At 37.5% G+C, this 18,733-nt stretch overlaps 1 long non-coding RNA gene across 2 annotated transcripts in view; it reads right to left on the bottom strand.

Annotated features, from left to right (window-relative positions):
- LOC126500274 (uncharacterized) overlaps positions 1-18,733 on the bottom strand; it is a 243,430-nt gene that overhangs the window by 38,508 nt on the left and 186,189 nt on the right. The gene's annotated exons all lie outside the window — the stretch shown is intronic.

An 18,733-nucleotide genomic window follows, 5' to 3' on the forward strand; every position in this document is an offset into this window, starting at 1 on the left:
CACTTCCAGTTCAAGCTTGATGACCTCAATTCAACTCCTGGAACTCACTTAGAAATCCAAAAACAGCACTGCAATCTGCAATCCCAGTACTTCTATGACAAAATAGGACTCAGGGACCAAATAATGGTCCAGATGCTTATGGGGTAGCTTGCCTGAAATATGCAGCACTTCAAAAGTAATGAGAATGCCGTGGAAGATGGCAAGAGAGAGCATTATCCCAAAATTTGTCTTCCCACCTCCATAGGAGTGCCATGGCATACACACAATCATGAATGCCTACATATGGACACACACACACACACACACACACCATCAAAAAGTTAAAAAAAAAACTGGGCAAGGGACATAAACAAGCATTTCTTGAAGACATCGATGCTAACACATGTGAAGACATGCACCACATCTCACGTCAAGAAAATAAAATCAGTAATCAGTGAGATATCAGAAGAGTTATCAAAAAAATGACAGAAAATGTTCAGGAAGATATGAAGTAAGGGACCCTTGCACACTATTGGTGCAAAGGTAAATAGTACAACCATTTTAGAACATTGGAAGTCTCTGCATAACAGAAAATCACGTGCTTGAGAAATTTTACCTATGGAAATTTAATTGACAATATGTGGAGTCAGTTTGATAGAATGAATTCAACTTTCACATGTGCACATGTACACATGTAAACTACCACAGTTTTAAAATGGCCCATGAAATCAGTGCAAGTGTACCTCAATAGATGGAGAGCTAACAAGTTTGGTGGTCATATACCATGGAATACTACTTAGCTTTTTAAAAGAGGATGTTCTGTTGTTTGCAGCAGAAAGGTTACTAAGGGAAAAAGTTCACACACAGAAAAACAATATTTTATTACATGAATTTTTCCCCATCAGTCTAAAATGATTGAACTCATAGGAGCAAGAAGGATGTTATATCAGTTGATTGTGGATAGATGAGGACTTGAAGGACAGATGAATAAAATCATAGAGAAGTACTCTTTGTTCCCTTCCTCGCATGTTGAATGTTGTTACACAATAGAATCCTGCACATTTCAGGATGTTAAGAGAGTAAATTCCAAATGTTCTCACTAACAAAGATGTTAAGCATTTGAGGTGATGTATGTGTTAAATAGCTTTATTTAATTATTCTGCATTGTATTCATAACTTATCACCTTGTACCCCATACATTTATACAATTATAAATTGTCAATTTCCAATTTAAAACAGATGAAAAACAGCTTAGATTCATTGAAAGACTAATTAGATTTCACTCCCAGTGTAAGGTTAAGGATTCTCAACACCTGCAAGGGTCATAGGTTTTGCTATTCTGGTTGTTGCTGAACGTGCCTCCTCTCACATTGGTTATGTACTGAATTCTGTCAAATGGCGTTGCTTCTCCTACTGGTTACATAGTTCATGAACAACAGATCTTTAAAGTCATGTTAAGTGAAAGGCTTACTACTCAACCATCTAAGACCAACAAAATTTCAATTTTATACCATTCATCTATTAAGATGAATATATTCATCTTAATATTTTAGATATTCTTGACCACTGAGATGAGAAATACAAAAGCAATGCTACATAAATTTTAGTTTATAAATATTAGTTTATAAATGAAGTCTGTGTTGTCTAAATTTCAAACTAGAAAGAAATTTGATGTTGGGTCAAGGTTATCCAGACAAACTTTGAGTCTTCTGGTTCTTTATACCTCATAGTCTTAGTCAGCCACTGAACTCCTATCCTGGGACTGGTTCTGTGAGGTTAGGAGAACCTTCGCTATATTTACAAAGGCTTGCAAGGGCCAGCACCCCCATTTATCCCTGTAGGAGGCAATGAGGTCAACTTACTACCAAGAACAAGGGAAGTCTCTCTACAACACACTAAAATTTCTCTGTGACTCTCTCAGTGTTGGTTTCCACATGAAGTTCTTGCTGCTTACTCCTAACTAGAAATTTTTTCAGTAACAGATTCCCTTTGAAGAAAATCACAACTCTTAAAGTGAAGGAAAGTAGACGAACAGAGCTGACTAGTTGCTGAGTTGCTATGTTTTAGGAAGGCGGCATGTTTATGTGTGAATAGCTCCCTCAAATCAGGGTTTGTATGTTCCACCAAATGTAGAAGAGAACAATCTATTTCCTTTTTCTTTACATTACCTATACAGTATTAATAAATGTAAAAAAGTGTGCTATGCTTTCACCTCAGAAATGTTTAATCACACATGGCTCAGGATACAGTAACACCCCATGTTTTCTACAGGAGGTCTTAACTTTGGCATTAAGAACTTGAGATTTGTCTTGTTATTTGAAACATAGTATTTTGATAATCACACCTCTACTTCCAGAGAACCTGAAGAAACAAAACTTTAAATGGGAATTGGAGCAAAGGCGACTGTCTCCTGATATTCTTCAGGAGATTACAAGACACTGAACTTGTCATATCAGAGGGGAAGAGAAATATGGCTGACTAACTCTTCTCTCTTTAAAGAAGTCTGGGATCTGCTTGCTGTTTGGGCTGAGATACAAAACAATTTCTCTATTTTCCCAAATAGTTCACCCCTCCCTAATTATAGCTCTCAGATGAATGTTTTGTTGCCATCAGAAATCAGGCAAAGCAGGAAGGAAATAATCATGCATTTTCACTTAGAACACAGAATTTTAATACCCTTTTTCCTTTTTCTAACAGACCTTTCAATTTTCCTTCTTACATGTTTTAAGTATGACAAATTTTACCTTTCACAATATCATTCCTCATCCATAAAATTACACACAAAAAAAATTGCCATAAACAAGCTGGCTGAAAAGGAACAAGCATATATTTTTAAGAAAAAATAACCTTGATGTTTACAGAAATAATAAAGCTCACGCAGTACTTCTTTTAAAGATCTTGCTCTAAACAAACTGAATTATTCATGCATAGAATTGTACAGCATTAGAACACCTGTTTTCAATCATGCATAATGTAAAATCACTCATTACCTCACAAGAGCCTCTACATTTCCAGCAATCAAATGGCATTGAAACAGCAAAACAGGTGCCTGGCAGGTGGATCCAAGCAGATGTTTGGGGCTTGCATGCCTTTTCTTGTACAGGTGTGATGATCTTGTTTGCAACTGCATAATTGCTATTTAAATAGGTAATATTTAATTCCTATGTACTTTAATATTTATTTTTACTCCTTCGATTCTTCTCGTTCTTGTCACTGCCCAAGCTTGAGGTGGATTGGAAAGCCTTCAGGATCCTGTATGGTGGAGTGATGCTAATTAAAGGTGTAATTCCTCTGTCTTAGGCGTTCAATGAAAAAAGAACCTTCTGTTTTTAAAGTACACATCTTCTGGGTGAGACCGTGGCATTTCAGCAGTGAGAATAATTACTGATCAGGATAGAAAAGGTTACTACCATTCTTAGGTACCATCTAGAAGCCATATTTAACTATTTCTGTGTTCGTACTAATAGTTTTAAAGTCATTCAGTGTAAATCTGTTAGAACAAATCGGAGATAGAGCATCCTTCTCCAGCTGCCGATACACTCTTTATTGGACTTGAGCAAAGATATCTCTGTGTGTGTCCTCCTCATGAGGCATCAGAATGCATTTGCTTAAGCATGTTTTACTAAAACATCTTTAAGTCTCAGCTGGAAATAGGGTTTTCACTTCGCCCTGGATTTATCCAATATAAATTCATTCAAGTGGAATAAGTAATGCAGCCTTCAACAGGGGGTGTTGCAGGCACCTTGTTTCAGTCTGTGCAGTTCTTACTTTCTTTTTTATAATCAACAAATTCAGTATCAGTGGAAGGTGCTATATGGAAATCTGCAAAGACAGGGAGGTATTTGCAAGAGCAGATGTAGCATCCAACCAAAGTCATGTTTCTCTGTAGATTCTTGCCTCTTTTTCAGTCAAGGAAGACAGCCAATGAGACTGCCTGAAGTGAAACACATGTCTATTCTGCTGACACAGTTGAGGGCTGAGGTACTCATATGCCTGAAGCTAAAGGCACTCAATGAAAGAGAATTATGGATCATGTAAGTAACAAATTAAGTCTTTAGCATGTTACGTTATATCAAGGAGAATCAAGCTGTCAGGCCTCTACATGATGTCAATATCATTCGGGTTGCCAGATGGGGGCATAATATTTTTTTGATGTGGAACTATTTTATTTGCATTCTTCTACATTATAAAATAAATAAGTTTTTACTTTATTTATTTATTAAAATTTTTCACCTCCTCCCATTTCCTTCCCACTTCCCCCTCCCCCTCTCCTTCCCTCTCCCTCTCCAGTCCTAAGAGAAGTCGGGGTACCCTGCCCTCTGGGAAGTCCGAGGCACTCCCCACTCTGTCCAGTTCTAGGAAGGTGTGCATCCAAACAGACTAGGCTCCAAAAAAGCCGGTACATGCAGTAGAATCAAAACCCAGGGCCATTATCATTGGCTTCTCAGTCAGCCCTCATTGTCAGTCACATTCAGAGAGTCCAGTCTGATCACATGCTCATTCAGTCCCAGTCTAGCTGGCCTTGGTGAGCTCCCATTAAATCAGTCCCACCGTCTCCATGGGTGGATGCATTCCTCGCGGTCATGTTCCTTGCTCATGTTCTCCCTCCTTCTGCTCTTCATCTGGACCTTGGGAGCTCAGTCCAGTGCTCCAATGTGGGTATCTGTTTCAATCTCCATCCATCACCGGATGAAGGTTCTATGGTTCTATGGTTCTATGGTGATATGCAAGATATTCATCAGTGTGGCTATGGAATATGGCCAGTTCGGGCACCTTCTCCTCTGTTGCCCAAGGACATAGCTTGGGACATCTTGTTGGACATCTGGGAACCCCTCTAGAGCCAAGTTTCTTAGCCATTTTAGGGGGCATAATTTTTGAAGAACAAAGACCCCAGAGGAGTTCTCAGTCACTGTTCTTTTTCAACAGTAGGTTTTGTCTCTGTGCAGATATGTATATTGATGAAGTTGTCACATACCATTTTCTCTAGTGTAGGTGCACTGAGATGAGTGCCCATAAAATCATTCATATTATTCCAGTGCGTGCAACAGATTTTTAAAGTGAAAAGTTATCTCTCCTAATTGTTATCATGTCAATGATTGTAGTTTTCTTTTGTTTCATGAACTACATAAATACAATAAGAATGGCCGAGCGGTGGTGGCGCACGGCTTTAATCCCAGCACTCAGGAGGCAGAGGCAGGTGGATCTCTGTGAGTTGGAGGCCAGCCTGGTCTACAAGAGCTAGTGCCAGGACAGACACCAAAGCTACAGAGAAACCCTGTCTCGAAAAACAAAACAAAAATACAATAAGAATGAAAAACCTGTTGCCATTTATATTATGCAAATCAATCCTACTTTCATATGTATTTCAGTAATTCTATAAATGTGTGAATTATTAATAATTTGTCACTGTTTTCTTATTAGTTATGCATGTTTTAAGCTCAACTCTGTGTAATTAATGTTTTAGCAAATCACAATCTCTATTATATGTTTTTGCTACCAGTTTTAAAGCCCCCATCCTAGTGCAAAAATGTGCTATATGTTTCTTGACATAGGATGTCAAACTGAAATTGTAGTGCAGAGAGTATGAATATTGTAATTATTTATTTTCTCTTACTGCTACAGTGTCATGCTCTATCCTATATCATGTATATGAATATTTTGAACCATTAATGAGATCACATTTGCCATTTTACCTGGCTATCACGAGAATTATTTTTCAGCACCCACTCTTTGAAAACTTGTCTTGGGGTTCTTTTAAGTTTTAACTGAATCTATTTTCAAACTTTTTAGTAAGTTTACTTTCTTCAAAGCTAAAGACTGGCAAAGACTTACTCAGGCATTGAAACAAATTACAGAACGCAGATTTTCAGCATTAACCGGAAAATCAATGATCTATGGCAACATGTCGTGTCAACTCAAATTATGACTTGTGCCTGAAGTTAAATGTGCATTAACTACAGCGTTCAGTTATCTTGGCCCACTCTTCAAGGCTCCCATTCCTGTTCAATTCATCAAATGCATCCTTGGCTATATAAATTTTGGCATTTCTGCATGTAGGTGCACTAGCATTGGGTTCATGAAATTTCATCACTCACAATGCACTATCTTAGAGGCTCTACAAATTCAGCTTGTTACCATCCCACAAGCAGTGCAGAGAGAGCCTCTGTTTCACAGGACCCATGTGACATGAACATGTCCTTTGGGATTCATGTTGTAAAACCTGTTTAGTTGTTCTAATGTAGATGACCAACTTTCAAATAAAAACACTAAAATTTTTCACCAATTAACTGAAAATGAAGATGAATAAAATGGTATTTGGGGATTTTCAACTTTTTTCATTGCTTATTGCTTTACTTTTTAATATTAAAAACTTTATTTTATTTTTTTGAAGTTTTTTTTTATATTTATGAACATTCTCCTACCCAAAGTTAAAAAGAAAAAGTTGAGTACAATGCTTCACCTTAGTTAGCAACAATGTTTCATCTTAGTTAGCAACAATGTTTCACCTCAGTAAAAATAATGGTTAGCCTTAGTTAGCAACAATGTTTCACCTTAGCAACAATGTTTCGCCTTAGTTGGCAAGAATGTTTCCCCTTAGTTAGCAACAATGTTTCACCTTAGCGACAATGTTTCACCTTAGTTAGCAACAATGTTTCACCTTAGTGACAATAATGTTTTGCCTTAGTTAACAACAATAATGTTTCGCCTTAGTTTACCTTAGTTACTTAGTTAGTTAGTTAGTTAGTTAGTTAGTTAGTTAGTTAGTTCTCTGTTCATTTGAAGATTTCCTTCCACCTTTCTCACTGCCTGGGAATGAGCTCAAATGTTAATTATGGAACTGGCCTGTGCACCTCCACCTGGAAAAATAAAAGAAAATGCGAGAGCGCTCTTCTAGGAAATAAGTTTGTGGCCCAACTGGAATAATCCAGCTGAACTTCACAGCTTGCTTTTCTGCTTGACGACCTTCCATTATTTTATTTTCACCTCGTTATTCCAGCTTATACAAGAGCTCTTCTTACTGGATTGTTTCCCATGTGTTTCCAGCCTACTGTTTCTACTACCCAGCATCATCTGCCTAGGGTGACACCAAGCCCAGTGGACTAGGCCCTCCCACATCAATCATTAATCAAGAAACTGTCCTGATTGCATACAGGAAGTCTGATGGAGGTATGTTCTCAACTGTGGGTCCTCATTTCAGTGACTAGCTCTGTCAAGATGGAAAACCAACCAATAGAGTATCTGAATGACAGTCCTCATGAGGATGAATAATTAAAACAGCAAGTGGAACAAGTCACATTGACCAAGGGTTTCACTAGTGCTGTATGTCAGGAAAAAAACCCAAGGCTTTTTTTTTTTTTATTTTTTATTGAGAAAAAAAGTTTCCGCCTCCTCCCAGCCTCCCATTTCCCTCTTCCTACTCCCCCCTCTCCCCTTCCCCCCATTCCTCTCCCCCTCCCTCTCCAGTCCAAAGAGCAGTCAGGGTTCCCCACCCTGTGGAAAGTCCAAGGTCCTCCCCCCTCCATCCAGGTCTAGGAAGGTGAACATCCAAACAGGCTAGGCTGCCACCAAGCCAGAACATGAAGTAGGATCAAAACCCAGTGCCATTGTCCTTGGCTTCTCATCAGCCCTCATTGTTCGCCATGTTCAGAGAGTTTGGTTTTATCCCATGCTCATTCAGTCCTAGTCTAGCTGGCCTTGGTGAGCTCCCAATAGATCAGCCCACCGTCTCAGTGGGTGGGTGCACCCCTCGTGGTCCTGACTTCCTTGCTCATGTTCTCCCTCCTTCTGCTCCTCATTGGGACCTTGGGAGCTCAGTCCGGTGCTCCAGTGTGGGTCTCTGTCTCTATCTCCATCCATCATCAGATGAAGGTTTTATGGTGATATGCAAGATATTCATCAGTGTGGCTATAGGATAGGGTCATTTCAGGTTCCCTATCCTCAGCTGCCCAAGGAACTAACTGGGGACATCTATCACCATGCACAAAACTCAAGTCCAAATGGATCACAGACCTCAATATCAATCTGAATACACTGAACCTGATAGAAGAGAAAGTGGGACATACCCTACAACATATGGGCACAGGAGATCGCTTCCTATGTATAAACCCAGCAGCACAGACATTAAGAGCAACATTGAATAAATGGGACCTACTGAAACTGAGAAGCTTCTGTAAAGCAAAGGACACTGTCACTAAGACAAAAAGGCAACCCACTGACTAGGAGAAGATCTTCACCAACCCCACAACAGACAAAGGTCTGATCTCCAAAATATATAGAGAACTCAAAAAACTAGACTTTAAAATGCTAATTAACCCAATTAAAAAATGGGGCACTGAGCTGAACAGAGAATTCTCAACAGAAGAAGTTCAAATGGCCAAAAGACACTTAAGGTCATGCTCAACCTCCTTAGCGATCAAGGAAATGCAAATCAAAACAACTTTGAGATATCATCTTACACCTGTCAGAATGGCTAAAATCAAAAACACCAATGATAGCCTTTGCTGGAGATGTTGTGGAGGAAAGGGTACCCTCATCCATTGCTGGTGGGAATGCAAACTTGTGCAACCACTTTGGAAATCAGTGTTTCGGTTTCTCAGGAAATTTGGGATCAACCTACCTCTGGACCCAGCAATATCACTCTTGGGAATATACCTAAGAGATGCCCTATCATATGACAAAAGCATTTGTTCAACTATGTTAATAGCAGCATTATTTGTAATAGCCAGAACCTGGAAACAACCTAGATGTCCTTCAATGGAAGAATGGATAAAGAAAGTGTGGAATATATACATATTAGAGTACTACTCAGCAGTAAAAAACAATGACTTCTCGAATTTTGCATGCAAATGGATGGAAATAGAAAACACTATTCTGAGTGAGGTAACCCAGACCCAAAAAGATGAACATGGGATGTACTCACTCATAATTGGTTTCTAGCCATAAATAAAGGTCACTGAGTCTATAATTTGTGATCCTAAAGAAGCTAAATAAGAAGGTAACCCCCAAAAAACATATAGTTACCCTCCTGGCTATGCGAAGTAGACAAAATTGCTGGGCAAAATAGTGGGATGGGGGTAAGGGGAGATGGGGAGAGAAAAGTGAGAAGGGGAGGACGGGGGAACTTGGGGAAACAGGATGATTGTGATAAAGGAAGGTTGGATAGGGGAGCAGGGAAGCACATATCTTAGTTAAGGGAGCCACCTTAGTGTTGGCAAGAGACTTGAACCTAGAGTGGCTCCCAGGTGCCCAAGGCGATGATGTCTCCAGTTAAAAACTTTATTTTAAAAATAAATTCTGGCAAATAAAAAATACCATACCAAAGTCAAGCAGACTTAAAGTCTGTACACCTCCATGAATCTCTCTATATAGCAAAATGAACATGGGAAATAGAGCTGTGGGTCTTCACATTCAACTTTACCCTTCAGAATCTAATAGATTTTTTTTAGTTACCAGCCACCAAAATCAAAATATAGTAATAATAAGCCATGGCAGAATTTGGACTAGAAATACAGTTAGACTTATAATCTCTTTCTTAACTCCTGTAATTCTGAATTCAGTAACAGATTTGGATTTTAAACTTTAAACATTACTTTATTTCATTTTTCTTTATGTTGTAAGGGACATGAGCAGATTTACATGTAGCCCCCACCATCTGACAATGTTTAAATATATTAGAAAAGTGCCATAGTAGTAAGACTTGTCCTCTGTCTCTCTGCATGGTCATCATTGGTTTTAGAGAGTAGGTGCTTGTGAGCTTCTGCTCAGTTTGGATCATACAGGTAGCAACATTTAATAACAATTCAACAAGTGAATAAAATCTATGGTGGAAATGCTTAGGGTTTTCACTTATATTAACTTTCTTAAATAATGGTATTCTAAAAAAACAAAACTAAATTAAAAAACTTCCTTTGCATAAAAAGTCTAGTAAATCTGTTATTTTGAACAACTTTTTCCTCCCAAGCATTCAATTAAGCAACAACTCTTTCCTTAATGTCAGCTTTGTGTTAGGTAGCTACTAATTATCAGGATTTTTCTTATTTCTTATGGGTATCTACTCTCCCAGACAAAATATATATGCAACATATAGTGCAATTATTATTTTATCAGATATTATTTTATCATATCAGACAATCTTATTCCTTTATAAAAGACAGAACAGATTTAAATGTTTTTTGTGTGTTAAATATATATAACTTATTTAAGCCTTATGTTAGAAAGAGCAAGTCTTAGCTCAGAAAATTAGACCTTTCTTTTTCTAGAAAATGTGTTCTAGAGAGCATAAGGACATGAGGTCAAGAAGCACAGGCGTTGTCACAGAAAACAATATCACTCTCCACCCATCACAATATGCAAAGCCACATAGGCCAGCAACATGCACAACAATTTTTTCGCAGGTCCATGTGACTCAAAACGACGGGAAACTTCGGCTTTCAGCAATAATCACATATTTGATCATTTCAAATAATTCCTTATTTTAAATAATGTTGTGAAAGAATGAGTTTACTTTGGTCAAGTGAGAATGGTATTTAATAACACTATAAATGAATTTACTTTGTCAAGGCACACTTGGTGTGTAATGAACCCAAGGAAAAAATGCTAATTTGAAAAAGCAGCTCCAGTGAGGTGCTGGGGGGGGGTCAAGTACTAAAATGCCTCTTAGTTAAGAGGAATATAGTATTGTATTCAACGGTGAACAAATATTTGCTGAGTGCAATTGCTTCCGAAGCAAATGTTGGCGCTTGCAATATTTCACTGAACCAAACAGACAATAGCAGCTGTCTGTATGAATCTGGTGTTTGACAGGACAGGTGTCTGAATGGTCTTGGGCCAACCCCATTCACCCCTATTCTCACTTGCAGTTCTCAAGACTTCCAATAGCATGTAATACGGCCTCTGCAGCCTACGATAGATAACAACTGGAGAACCTGGTTCTGCCCCATTCACAATGGTTCTGTGTCTGCTATTCCTGTCTGCTGTGTCACACAACATTGTAGATCACTGGATCTTGATGAAAAAATTGAACCCAGCTGATATAAAGGCCTAATAAGCTGACTTTAGGGTGCAACGGTTGTAATGTAATGATGGGAAGAGACAAATGAGATTCCTCCTGCCTTCTGTAGCTTGACAGAACATCTAAGCATAAAGGTTAGGTATCTACAAGAGCTTGCTGCCTATGGTTGATGCATTTATGTTGTTCAACCTGTGTGAGTGTCCCATCTCACAGGATATAGTAGACTGAAATTTTTTAGCACAGGATATAGTAGACTGAAGTGGCAACCAGCACCCAGTAAATTTGTTTCAAAGATATAGATGATTCAAAATAGAAAGGACAAATTGTTAGCAGCTAAAGTATAGTGTCTGTTTGAAAACCACAAGAACAAACTATGCCAATGGGATTAAAAGGAAATGTGGTGAGAAAAGACTACTAAGTGTAGAGTCGACATTGTGCCATCAGATTTAGCTCATGTGACCCAACTAAGTAAGAGACAGCTGAAAGAGGCCAAAAGAACTAGCTAAGGGAAGATTTAGGAGAAGGGTGCTCAAGGGAGGAAATCTTCTAGTGTAAAGACTCCAGGGGATGAGTAAGGAAGATGATAGAATGGCTGGCAAAGAGAGTGGGGCAGTGGGTGGAGCTACACAAAGGGGACAAAAGAAGAGATAATCAATCAACAGGCGGCCAAAAGAATCGAACAATTTTCAAATGAAGGACTATAAATAATCCATATATTTATATGTATATTTAAAGCTGGTGAGCCTCTTCAGATACCAGGAAAAACAGCAATTAAAACTAATTGAAAATCCATCTTATCCAAGTTTAAATGAGCATCAAGAAAACAGAACAAGATGAAAAATGAAACAATGGATACTGGCAAGAATTAAGACATAAATAACTCTAAAAGCCATTTGGTGGGGAAATTAGTAGAACCATGATGGAAATCAGCCAAAAACAAACAAAAAAAAAAAGACTCAGAGTAAAACTACCATGTGATCTAGCAGTACCAGTCGTGGATATATACCCAAAAGACTCAAAGGCAGCACAAAACAGAAACACCTGGAACCATTATTTCTGTAGCACCATTCATGGCAGCCAGATCATGGATGAGCCTAGGTGTCACCAATAAATGAATGGTTATATAAAATGTGGCAAATATATGTAATTGGCTATTATTTACCCATTAAGAAGAATTCAGGGCATTTGCCTGAAAATGGATGCAGATTTGGTCAACATGTTAGGAAAAAAATAAGGCAGACACAGAGAAGTACCACATGTTTTCTGTCACATGTCAATTTAGAACATCAAATGAAAACAGAAGAGGGGTAGACAATTAGATAATCACAAGGCAATCATCAAAAAAAATGAATGAGGACAGTGGGGGTATTATAATACATATGAACATATAATAAAAATCATTCCTTTGTATAATTAATAAAAGAAATTAATAGTAAATAAACAAGTGAAAACAAAAACCCTTTTCTTCAGCTCGCAGGCTGGCAAAATATAAATAATAATAATGAACCAATCTGTCCTAAAAACAACCTTGGATGGCACGTAAAACTGGCCTTTGCATGATGCTGTTCCTTAGGCTCCGATAAGTGGGGTCGAGAATCCCAGAAGAGTAAAGCATGATCGTCCATATACTTTCTGAAGACAATCGTTCCACCTTAGAAATATTTTTAGGAAAGATTGCAGAAGACAGAGGCTGAAGTGGGGGGAGACCTGTCAGTTATCCCGCTGAGGATTCCAGACAGAGGTGATGCAGTCCAGGAAGAGAGAAGTCTCACTGCAGGTGAGAAAAATGGACAGAGATAGGTCCTCTTTTGAATCACCAACCTGTAGTCTCTACAAATTGTGCGAGTAAGAAATAAAGCAGAAGAATCAAAGTGGGATTCTGAGTATCTGTCAGAAAAAAAAAGAATAAAAGCCTCGGAATTACATTAACCTTGATTCAAACCATGTTTCACTATTAATGTGACATTAGGCAAATTACTGAACATTTACATGGCTTCATTTCCTCAGACTAAAGTGGCAATGGCAATCTTTAATTTACATACCAAGTCAAAGTTGTAGAGCAAACATCAGGCTCTCGATAGTAGCGCTGAATTATATGAGGGACGTGCCTGGCTTATGTGCTTCTTGTCACTTGTCAGCATGAATTCTTCTGCTGCCTGAGAGAGCAGGTCTTCCTGCTAGCTCATGGGAATCGGAGACCTTACTGCAGTGTTGCCCAGTTTCATACTCACTACACCATAGGGGACACATTTGAAACTCTCTATCAGACTGCAATATATATATATATATATTCATGCTATTGTTCACTATGATCTTTTGCCTCCTTGGGAAAAAATCATTTCAATAAAACCAGAGAACCTATCAAAACTTTATTTACCTATCAGCAATTTATTTCAATGTATGTAGTAATTACATTTAGCATTTAGAAAATTGAATCTTAGATAAAGAGAACGAAACTGTAATAGTTGAGCATACTGGAAAAGAAATTAAATGTGTAATGAAAAGGTTTTAACACATTTTCACTGGAAAGAATTTAAAGAAAATAAACTTTCAGAAATAAAACTTCACATTGAATGCTGATTATTGGTGAAAACAAATTCTGAAATGTAGGAACATAGAAAACCGTTAGCTCATTTGATAAACAATCTATAAAGTCGAGAGGCATTGGTAAAACCAGAAAGAAAAACAAAATAGAGATGTCTGAGTACTTGCAAAAAATTTTGTCTTGTGATCAACTGGAACTGTCCTCAGTGGAGTTGGGACACACCGAATTCTCAAAACCGACTCAGAATCCCTGAATCATTTCTTTGGGAAAAGGAGTGCAGTATGCCTGAATTGTGAGAGGACTTTTACGTTTTCTGATTTCCTTAAGAGAGATACCAGAGAGAAGAAAGCAGTGAGAAACATTAAACGTTTTAAATTCTTGGTTTTCACTTCACAAACCATCAGGACTATCTACTATCATGCTTCTCTCTGTGTTCCAGACTGAGAGCTGCACACAGCAGCACACATTGAGGAACCGAGGGAGCAGAAGAGAAAGAAAGCAAGCGCAGTTTGAAAAGGCTCAGACAAGAGCGTGATCAAACAAAATCTGCCTAATGACAGAAAATATAGCATGCATATAAGAGAACATATGCCAAAGAACCTGACAAGAAAGTAAAATATATAAACATATACTGTGTAAAGAACATTGCACACTTTCCATGTGTTCTTAATAAAAATATATCGACCTCTGCATCACTGACAATAAAGTGTAAATGTCTTGAAAGGAGACTAACACACCAGAGGCAGGTCTTCTTCAGAGACGTCCACAATCCCAGAAGAAGCCTTGCTCTGCCCTTCCGGCTCTGATATAGACCCGAGATAGTGCACCTCCTGGCTTTCAGTGGTATTGTCCCTGTTCACCTAGCAATGCCTGCTTGCTAGTGACTGTCTCCTTGAAAAGCAGGCCAGGCCAGTCTCAGGCAGCTTCTCTTTCACCCTGACAGCTGCATATCCCAGGTGGTCTGACATTTGAGATGGAGGCTGTGGCTAAGATTGAAGGTGTTTTAGGGGAGAAGTAGGCTGTGAATAACACCAAGGCTTCATCCAGATGGAATCACTCATGAGACAACCTGAGATACTCTATTACTGTCCATATGTCTCCTAGGTCTCCGAAGGCCAGACTCCATTGATTTATTAGAAGCCTAGTATTTATGTTTTTGGCTTGTCTCACGGCAGACTACAGTAAAGTAGCTATCAGAGATGCTGTTCTTTCTGGCGGTTATTGGATTTTTATAAGTTCTTTAAATAAAACAGCCTCCATAAATATCCTAGTAAACATCAGACAATAAAGTAAATATTTGGGGGGTGAGATTCAGTTTATTTCCTCTTAATATATATCACCTTTTTACAAGTTTCCTCCTCAATGCAGCCTCATAACAAAACATTTCAGGGAACATACCTATTTTATGTCAACAAATGCATTAGAGACCAAAGAAATCCAAATTAAGAGATATAACTGTGCTAACGGTATTGCTTTAACACAATTTTTCCCTGCAGAAAAACTATAAAAGAATTATCTCATCGTTTTATCAGCACAAACGCTGCTACTACTGTATCTTATTTATAGATGGTTCTTTAAGGGACTGTAGTAATATTGCAAAATATCAGTTATTCCATCACACTGGTGAATTTAATGAACCTGAAGGTGTGTGTTATTTTAGCACTTGCTGTGGCTCCTGTGAAAACCCAGTGGTGCTAAAATCTGTAAACCTGTCATTGCTTAAGTAATAACCTTGTTAAAAGCGTCTTCATTTTAACTTACTTTAGCTTCTTCAGGATGCAGGTTTATTTTATCAGTATGGAGGTATGTGTTTTCAACCCAGACCGCTTACAGTAAATATAATTAACTGTAGTTCATTAATTTATTCTTGGAGTGATTGTTTTTATTTTAACACTTAGTTTAGATTAAATATTGCCTGGAACCTGGTACCTATTTTCAGTTCTTTATACACTCGTGATATCTATTGAATCTCTGTGGTTACAGGGATAAATTTTGTCCTTACAAATACAAGTGTTTGTTTTAATCTTTCATATTCCTTTATGTGAAGCCTGACAGACTTTTCCTCACACCCAATATGCACACATACAGAAAAAGAGGTGAGCATGTTTCCGTTAATCTGCTTGCAATGGATTGGAGCTTCTTCTTGCGTTTTAAAAATATGGAGAAAATTGGATATTGATGGTAGGTGTTCAGAATTATCAATTGATTTCTACAAGAGCACATCTGCAATTATTGAAATGCCAGCAATAAAAAAAAAACCCTCTCTCCCTCCCCGTTGAAAGTACTCTTGTAAAGAAAAGAGGCAAAAGAAGGGAAGTGTGAGGGGGGCTGGTTGTACTTGTACAATTACAGTCTTAAAGCCAAAGAAATTCTTCTTTAATTACCTAGAAAGACTAACAGCAAGATGTGTGATAAACTCTGTATGTTATCAAACACTTTGAAACCCTGGGTTAATTGCAATAATGCAATCCATCAATACTGTCACATGATGCATAATCACACCTGCAAATATTGCTTAAATGCCAGGGACTAACTGCTCCTTCATTGTTTTAATCACTACTAGTTCATAAATAGGTTAAGCTTACTTTCCTATAAAAGGCACCAGTAAATGTAAGCAGAGATTGTTCTTTCATTACCGGCCATCCATATCTAAATAAACACACAGAAACTATATTAATTACAACACTGCTTGACCTATTAGCTCAGGCTTCGTATTGGTTAGCTCTTATATTTTAAATTAACCTATTTATATTATTCTGTGTATCACCACAACACTGTGACTTCCTGGATAAGGATCCAGCATATGTCTCCTTCAGCAGCTACATGGTGTCTCCCTGAATCTACCTACTCTGTCTCTCTATCTCTGTTCAGATTTCCTGCCTGACTTTACTCTTCTAAGCCATTGGCCAAAATAGCTTTATTCATCAACCAATAACACAACATATATACAGAAGTACATCCCACATCAAGTAAAAACATAATATATATAGTGTATTAAGTCCTTTTATAATGTTTTGTTTTCAAATCTACTGTTTTTAGTATAACTTTAAGACTCAGTTCATAAAATTGATTGCTTTACATATGTTAAAGTCTTAGAAAAGCCAAGTCTATATTGTTCTTCTCTGTAAGAAAATTCTTCAATGAAAAATGGATGTTAAGTTATGAATATGAATAATAACTAAATAAATTATTGCTCTGGTCAAGATAATATTAAAATATTAAAAATGTAATGTAACCTTGGATAACTATACCTCTATTCCTCTTATTACATGGAATATTTTCAATTTAGGGTAGAGAGATAAAGAACAATCCAAGTCTGTGATAATCTTTAAATTTTTCTTAAAAATTTAAATAAATAAATATAACTTAAAATAGTAAACTAATGTTACTTTTTATTTTTTTTTCTTTCTAGCTTTCTTTTTTTAATATTTATTTATTTATTATATATACAATATTCTGTCTGTATGTATATCTCCAGGCCAGAAGAGGGCACCAGACCTCATTGCAGATAGTTGTGAGCCACCATGTGGTTGCTGGGAATTGAACTCAGAACCTTTGGAAGAGCAGGCAATGCTCTTAACCACTGAGCCATCTCTCCAGCCCCTCTTTCTAGCTTTCCTGGGTGGGGAATAAGACAGGATTTCTCTGTGTATCCCTGGCTGTCTTGTAACTCACTCCATAGGCCAGGGTGGCCTCTAACTCAGATATCCAGTTAACTCTGCATCCTGAGTGCTAGAATTAAAGACACATACCATATTTTCAGCATTGTTCTGTTAATTACTTTGCATTCATTGGTGACTAGATTTAAAAGGGCTTAAGTGAACTAGAGTGTGTATCATGGTGCAGAACTATATTTAAATACATAGTGGGAGTTCATTTTAAAGTTGAAAATACAAAATTTCTATAATTATCAATCCTTTTTACTGTATCTGATTCCAGTTTTTTTTACAATTCAATTAATATTTATGTGTTGCCAAGAAATGACATATTTAGTCAACATGAGCAGCCATATTAATTTTTGTTTGGCCTGACAACTACTATCATCTCTCAACAATACCTGGACAGAAGATTATGCAATTTTATCTTTCAATGACATACACTTTAGGTGTGCATTAAAGTTAAAATAATTTAATGAAATGCACAGTTACTTCAAGGATTTTTTTAATTAAATCTATTGGTTGTTGGTATCTGTGAACTCTTAAGAATAAACACCTGCAGTGCTTTATTATGTAAAAAGGTGGTTTAATTGCATCATATTTATCACCGACAAATCAAGCCCTATTCAGAAGGTAATAATGACAGAGTAATTGGATCAGTAATTGGTTCAGGATGATTCAATATTGTACTAATAATCATAAATACTGCTGTCTTCTGCTTTGATACAGGGGTGACATGCTAATATAGATTGCATTTAGAGCAATAAATATTAGTGAACTGGATCTTGTATTAAGGTCTAGTTCCGTAGCTTAGTTACACTCATCAGAAGAAGCCATAAAACTGAAAGCATATGGATTCTAGTTTATAATATAAATTCAGACAATGTAGTCTATTGGCTCTTTTTTTTTTTAACCAGACATCTTTGAAACAAGCACAAGTGATGGAGGGAAAAATAGAAAAAGAATTTGTTTACTTTTCTTATAAGACTGATCCTTCTGGGAAGCAACATAGCTTTTACATTTTATTGAGCCAAGTTAATATGGCTGATGTGACATGATGACCTGGTGAGCAAAATTATTCTTGTGCCAGTCATGTAACGATGAATAAGAAAATCTTTCCTATTCCATACTGTGTTCAGCAGACACTTGGCGGTTGAACAGGACTATTTCTTAGCTATTGTGGTGGCAGCTTTTCAGAGTCAGCCAAAGGAGGGGGAGGCCCATTATGAAGAAAACAATGATACTTATTCACTCAACATGGAAACTTGCCTTCCAAGAGCATATTGGACAGCTCAGGACTGAAACAAAATTGGCATACCCCTTTTTATCAGTGGAACAGTGAACCAGGATCAACATGTCTGGCTTGGAATGCTGCCTACTGGTGATGTAAATGGATATATTTAGCCGTTTGCTTATATCTTAAGCTTTATATGTATGGGTGTTGTTTGCTGTGTGAGCATCCTCTCCCTATGAAAACAGTCTACTTTGAGGAAGTAGAAAGTGGTACCTTACAAGTTTCAAGGTATCCAATTATGTGGTTAT

This window comes from Alexandromys fortis, unplaced genomic scaffold (genome assembly GCF_014885135.2).
Source record: "Alexandromys fortis isolate MF-2015 unplaced genomic scaffold, M_Fortis_MF-2015_v1.1 scaffold_33, whole genome shotgun sequence".
NCBI classification, from domain to species: domain Eukaryota; kingdom Metazoa; phylum Chordata; class Mammalia; order Rodentia; family Cricetidae; genus Alexandromys; species Alexandromys fortis.